This window comes from Pinus tabuliformis, chromosome 3_1 (assembly GCF_031772625.1).
Source record: "Pinus tabuliformis cultivar Carrire ecotype Pingquan chromosome 3_1, CPIR1, whole genome shotgun sequence".
Lineage (NCBI taxonomy): Eukaryota > Viridiplantae > Streptophyta > Pinopsida > Pinales > Pinaceae > Pinus > Pinus tabuliformis.
In genome coordinates this window covers 653099278-653105629 of record NC_142301.1, presented here as the reverse complement: position 1 = coordinate 653105629, position 6352 = coordinate 653099278, and positions in this window count along the sequence as shown.

The following is a 6352-nucleotide window of genomic DNA, read 5'->3' as shown; positions in this document are numbered from 1 at the left end:
GCCGAGTGGCATCCACCTGTTCCTTGAGCACCTTTGCCTCCTCCATCCTTGTAAGCCTCTATGTAAGGGAAACCGTCTGTGTGGTCCCTTTCACTTTGTCATACTTCTGTTGAATCTCACGTGCCTCTGTCTCTAGGCACTTTACATTTGGGTCCTCCTGCAGGGTGGTTAGGACCTCGAATTACTGTTCAAACAATTGCATGTAGTCTGCCATTGCGCTATCAATCGTCATTGTTTCTATTGTAACAACAGTGGTTCGTTGTTCCTTTATTTTCGGCAGAGTTGAAGACTAAGCCTTCAACTGCAGTTCTGCGATCTGTAGGTTTAGCTCTAGCTGAGCCCTGGCCATATCTACTCTAGCATCACGCACCCCTGTGGCCAATTTGCAGACGCATGCCTCCACCGGTTCTTCTACCTGAATTTCCAACTCTGGGACCATTCGGCAGGCTTCCTCTACAACCTACATTATCTACCTATTCTGCTCCATTGCCTTGTTGCTCTACAAGCCCAACTGCTCAATGTTGATGCGCTGCTCACTCATCACCTGCAGTGCGAAACTCTCCCTGGCTCGAAGTTCTGCGGTGACTCCATATTATAAGAGATAGAGCGTCTCCCGAGGGAGCATGACCATATTTAATCCAACCCCTTTCAAATTGCTGACTGTGGCCCTGTCGGCCTCCTTTTCTATGATAAGTTCCCCATCTGGTAACACTATCATGTTGGTCACCCTTGTGTGCAACATTTCCTTGACAGCTGAAGTGCCGATCGCGAGGCTGGTGGAAAATATGCTAGCCTGTGGAGTGCGTCCTACAACTCTGTCCTGAGAGCCCCCAAAGCCAGCCACTGCTATTCTTCAAATTATTGGAGGGCCTCCGTGGTGACATCCCTCACCGTTTCACCGATGTCATGCGAATCCTCCTCAATGAGGGTGATTGGGTCAAAAGACATTTTGGATGCCTTGGTTTTCTTCTGTGGCACTATCTGCTCTTGTGGCCGCAGACGCTTGAGCTGGGTGGACGTCACTTGCGGGTCTATGCCACCTTGTTCTGTGTCTATCTCTGGTTCGAGTGAAGGTGACTTCTGTCCTTCGCACTCTTCTCTTGTTTTCTGTTGTTTCGCCAACTTCACGGTGTTGCGTGTTGCCTGAGACTTAGCCTTTGCTTCCTCTTTCTTACACTTCTCTGCCAGCTGCACCATTCGAAGCTTTGTCTCTTCCTTCTTGTGCTACGTAGTGGACTTGTCCATTTCCACCACTGAGCCAACTGGAGTGCGCCACTCCGGCGGCAAAGACTCAGGGACTGTGGATATCACATCGTTGGTTGCTAGGTATGGTAAATCATGCCACATCTTCGTAGGGTCCTTCCGCGCCCTAATGAAGACATGGTGGAAATCTGCTTTGAACTTTGCAAAGCTCTGTAAACTATTGTATATTGTGGGCGACAACTGCGGCTTGTGATTGATCCCCATATGGATATTCATCTCCATTAATATCCAAAATATCTTGCTCTCCTTTATCCTTTGCATGTCCCTGGTCGCCCACAGTGAAGCATACTTTGCTGCCTCTGGAAGGGTCTGGCGTGACCAAAGGGAATTGGCTGTCTTCGGACAGCTCCCATGCCACTAGTACTATCGACAATAGGAGCCATGCATAACGAAATGTTTTTCCCTGCTCCTATGCCTCGCGATAGTTCACAAGGAACTCACCGCATAGATAGTTCGCCTAGTTGAACTGGACTCCTTCTGCACATTGGGCCGCTAGTGCAACTACGAGCGTGGGCACCTCATCTGCGTGGCACTTCTGCATCACCTTCCTTGCTATTATTTGTGTCACGACCTTGACATCAGGGTTGTTGATGTTAGAGATGGCATATCCTTGCTTTTTCTTCTCCAACTTGAAACTCTTCTTCATTTCTTTCACGAGGGCCAACTCGCCACCTTTTCCTTCAAAAATATTGGTTGGATCCTCCCCGGAGTAAGGCAGTCGTGTAATTCAGTGAATCAGATGGTCTGTGATGGGAATGGGCTCCTCCAGCCACAAGCACCCATCATGCACCGGGCAAAGCAGCTGCCTGATGACAAAGATGGTCACTGTTGTGCGGTGGTAATGTGGCACCCATAGCAGGTTAAGAAACCCAACTTTCTCTACACCTGTGAGCCATGTGCACAGCTCCAATTGAATTATTCCAGTCGTCTAGTCAATCCTCTAGCACATTAGCTTCGTGGTCTGCGAGGTCCCAATCTTCAAATTTCAATAGGGAAACCCACCCCAAGTGCAGTCCCTCAAACACAATATCATCTGGGAGCAACGAAGTTTGCAGAGAGCTCTTTCTCTCCTCTATATCCTTCGGCACCTTGGCTTTACCCTTGCGTGGAGGCACATATTTAGGCAGCCTAGTGATAGGGTCTGCACCCTGGGTTTCAACGTCCATCTCTACATCATCCTCCTCCACCAAGATTTCTTCAGACTCCTGCTCATCGGCCTCTAGATTAATGGCCTTCCCCTTTTCTTGCAATGTGAGCTTGGTCCTCAGTGGATTTATGGGCAAGATGCACACCGGGATCATGGCTTACTTATCCTTCTTGAGTCTCAGTGTTCGCGGTGATTTAGGGACCTTAATAATTATTTTGGTCGTCTCTAGGGATTCCACTTCCGCAATTTCTTGCGCGGCTTCTATCAGTGTCGACATTCCAGTTAGAAGGTCCTACGTCTCCTTTGGCAATGTTTCAAACACTTAACTTGCTCTCAAAGCCTCAAAGTTTGAAAGGTCCATACACACTTGATAGCGCAACAGCTTAGTTCTCAAAATTCCAAGTGTTTTTTGCTGGACAACCACTTGTAATTTATAGGGCCTTTTGAATTTGAATTCGACCATTCCCCCCACGTTTGGTCCATTAATGCTAGATTGGCAATAGATTTTCAAGAATCTATCCCATAAGGTTCGCCTTAAATGCCTGCCACCCACTCCATTTGGCCTCAAACCAACCATCAGATCGTGAATAGTGATTGTAATGGTCACTTTCTGACAAACTTGCATGCGAGCGCAACTGTCTTCGCGCTGTCGCAGACCCTGTGACACTTCGCTGCTTTACGCAGTCCTAAAATTGTGTAGCTCTTGGTTCGTGTAGTTTATAGTCTCGTGCCTCCTTTGAACTTCCTGTAGCACTAATAATGTGCTTCGGTCGGCTAGTCAGATGGCCGAGCCACCTCTGTATGGCTTCAAATGACTTCCATTCACTTTTCCTCGGAAGGGATCTCCATTTAACTTAACCAACTGTACCGTGCAACCGTCCGTAATCTCCTTAATAACATATGGCCCCAGCCAATGCATTTTGAGTTTCCCTGGAAATTTATCAAACTTACTGTCATATAATAGCACCAAGTCATTCACCTTAAAGGTGCGCAACTTAATATTTTGGTCATGCCATGCCTTTTCGTGCTGCTTTTGGACTTGCTAGTGAAATCCATCCAAAAATATTTCTTCGTCGAGCCCATCCAACTGCGCAAGCCTCTCTTCTAGGGCTCCATGATCTATCATATCTGTGAGCGCTGCTATGTGCAAACTAGGCATGATATACTCCATAGGAATTATGAATTCAACCCTGTAGACTAGCCTAAAGGGTATCTATCATGTTAACTTCTTACACGTCATCTGATAAGACCATAATACTACAGGTATGCGCAGGTCCCAATCAATTTGCTGAGAATTGCATACCTTGGTCAGTGCAGTCTCCAGTACTTTGTTGAATGCTTCGACTGTCCCGTTAGCCTATGGGTGATAAGGTGTTCTCTTTTGATGGTACACCTGAACTCCTATGTTAGTGTGCTGATCGTCTGATTCAAAAAGTGTGTACCACGATCACTCATTAACATCTTCGCACAGCTAAATCACGTCAGTACATGCTCAAATAGAAATTTCGTGGTAGTCACTCCCATGAAATCCTTCACTTGCTACGCTTCTGCCCAACGAGTCAAGTACTCTGTCACAGTGATAATATATCTCGCACATCTATTTCCTTGGGGTTGAATCGGTCCTACAAAATCTATTGCCCACTTCTCGAAGGGTTGCAACGTCATTTTTGGATTCAAAGGCATTTCATCCCTCCGTAATGAACTACCTGTTCTCTGACATACGTTGCATGCTGTTATAGACATTTTTGTGCCTTACAGCATGAAGCATGAAATGTCAATAATCTGAGGGATCCAAAGTCCCTAAACATGTTGTTCCTACCCCTAGAGGAACAAGGTCAGCAAACCACAGCACTGAAAATCAGTTCTCCACCTGAAAACACTCAAAAACAAGCTATTTCTGGATCATGTCAGCTGCTCCACTGAGCATCTGCGCTGAATGTCAACTGCTCCACTCTGTACCTGCGCTGAATGTCAAAAGCAATGAAGGCTACTTGCGCTGGGCGAGATTGGGCAAGTGGCACAGTCATTCTGCAAGGTGTCAAATGCCCAGAAAGCTTCCAAAATGACACTTGGATAAGGGAATTCGCCTTGTGATGAGTAAGAGGATCTAGATCTCCAAGTGGAAGCAAGAAACTCCAAGTGGACTCAAGAACTGAAGTATAACTGAAGTGGGAGAGGACACTAGTCAGCTTCATGCCAGCCTCAAGCTGACTCATCCTTTCTCCAAAACTCCTATATATAGAGCTCTCTCATGAGGTCTAGGGAGGCTGGAATCTTGTGAATGTAAGGAAGTGTTGTTGGTTTGTGCATAGAACTATTGGGTGATTTGCTTGAAGGAGGTGAAGAGGAGATTTCTTTCTGCTGGGAGGTGTTGCTGGATTGGGCCTATTATGGTTGTAACACTCTCAGAACTTTACTTCTTCCATTAATAAAGTATTTGAGGTTCTTCTATATGCATGTGTCTCTGTGGCGTATTGATACTTGTATATTTGACTTATTCTAATCCTTGAGTCAATTATGGATGTATGCTTCTTGTAGTTTCCCTTTCTTGTGCTTTTGCAGGATCTTTATGTAGCTGGGCCAGTGAAAGAGCAAGGAGCTGGGAGCAAGCAGCAAAGAGGGAAGATTGGATCAACCATTAGCGGAAGATAACAGTTAGTGGATTTCCTTCTCCTCTCTCTTACATCTCATAAAGAAGTAATCTTGAATAGCTTTGCATTCGGTTGTTGCTGAGGTACTATCACCCTTAGAGTGGGATAGGGTCATTCTGTATTGGATACTTCTCCCAACAACAAATTGGCGACTCCGCTGGGGATCGTATCTTGTTGGTTGTTTGTGTTTTTGCTATTCATTTCATAAACAAAGGGAGTACCGAATCGAACTGTGTTTGAATCCTTCAAATACAAAGTAGAGGGCAGCTACTCTAGCTCAGTTTCTGGGCAAGTTTATGATTTGAAGAGTTGATCCACAAGGACTCTAATAAGCTCTTAGTGATAGCTTTTCATCCTCCTTGTTATCCCTTAGTTTGTCCTTGACTGATAGCTTCTGATTTGAGCAAAAACTGTGAATTTTTTAGCAATCTGTGACCCAGAAACCAAGAGAAACGAAAGTTTCATTCTTCAGTGCAGGCTGTACAAAGGCTGTCTCCATTTCAACGCAGTTCGCGAAGGGGCTACCTGTGCTGAAGGTCAAACAGACAGTGTCCCACCTGCGCTGGACCAGTCTTGCTTTGTGCTACTGGGGTTTCCTGCTGTTTCTTGCCCTGTTTTCACTCTTGTTTTGCTGCCTGTTACCAGTCAATGTGCCTATCTGGAACCAACTAGGCAGACCCCGGTTACCAGCCAGTATACCATTCAGAATCATAGTCCAAATCTACAGAATGGTAATGGATGGAACTATCATTGATGAAGGGGCATCTGTGAGTATCCTTTCCTCTATTGCTTGGAAAGCACTAGGTTCCCCGACGCTTTTGCCTGAGATGAGAAATCTCTCGGGTTTTGATAAAGGAACCAGTCGACCGTTAGGGATCCTCCCCAATGTGCCTGTTACATTGAAAGGGAAGACCGTTCAAATGAACGTGATGGTTGTTCAAGGACCCTTGGATTATAACTTACTCCTTGGACGAGACTATATATATTGCATGGGAGCTATAGTCTCCTCACTCTTTAGAGTAATGTGTTTTCCACACGAAGGAAGAATGGTCAAGCTCGTAGACCAACTTTCATTTCCGGGATCACGCATCGCAAATAGTCATATACCAACCCTCAATGGTCTATTCACCCAAGAAATGTCTCCACCCCCAGTCCTCCTTCCCGATGAGTGCAAGTGATTCGGAAAGATGGGACTGGAACCCAGGTGGCATGCATCCTGGTCTGCTTTGGGCAGAGAAAACCTTAGGTATAGAGTAGATTTCCGCGGAAGAATATGACTAGTCCGTACCCC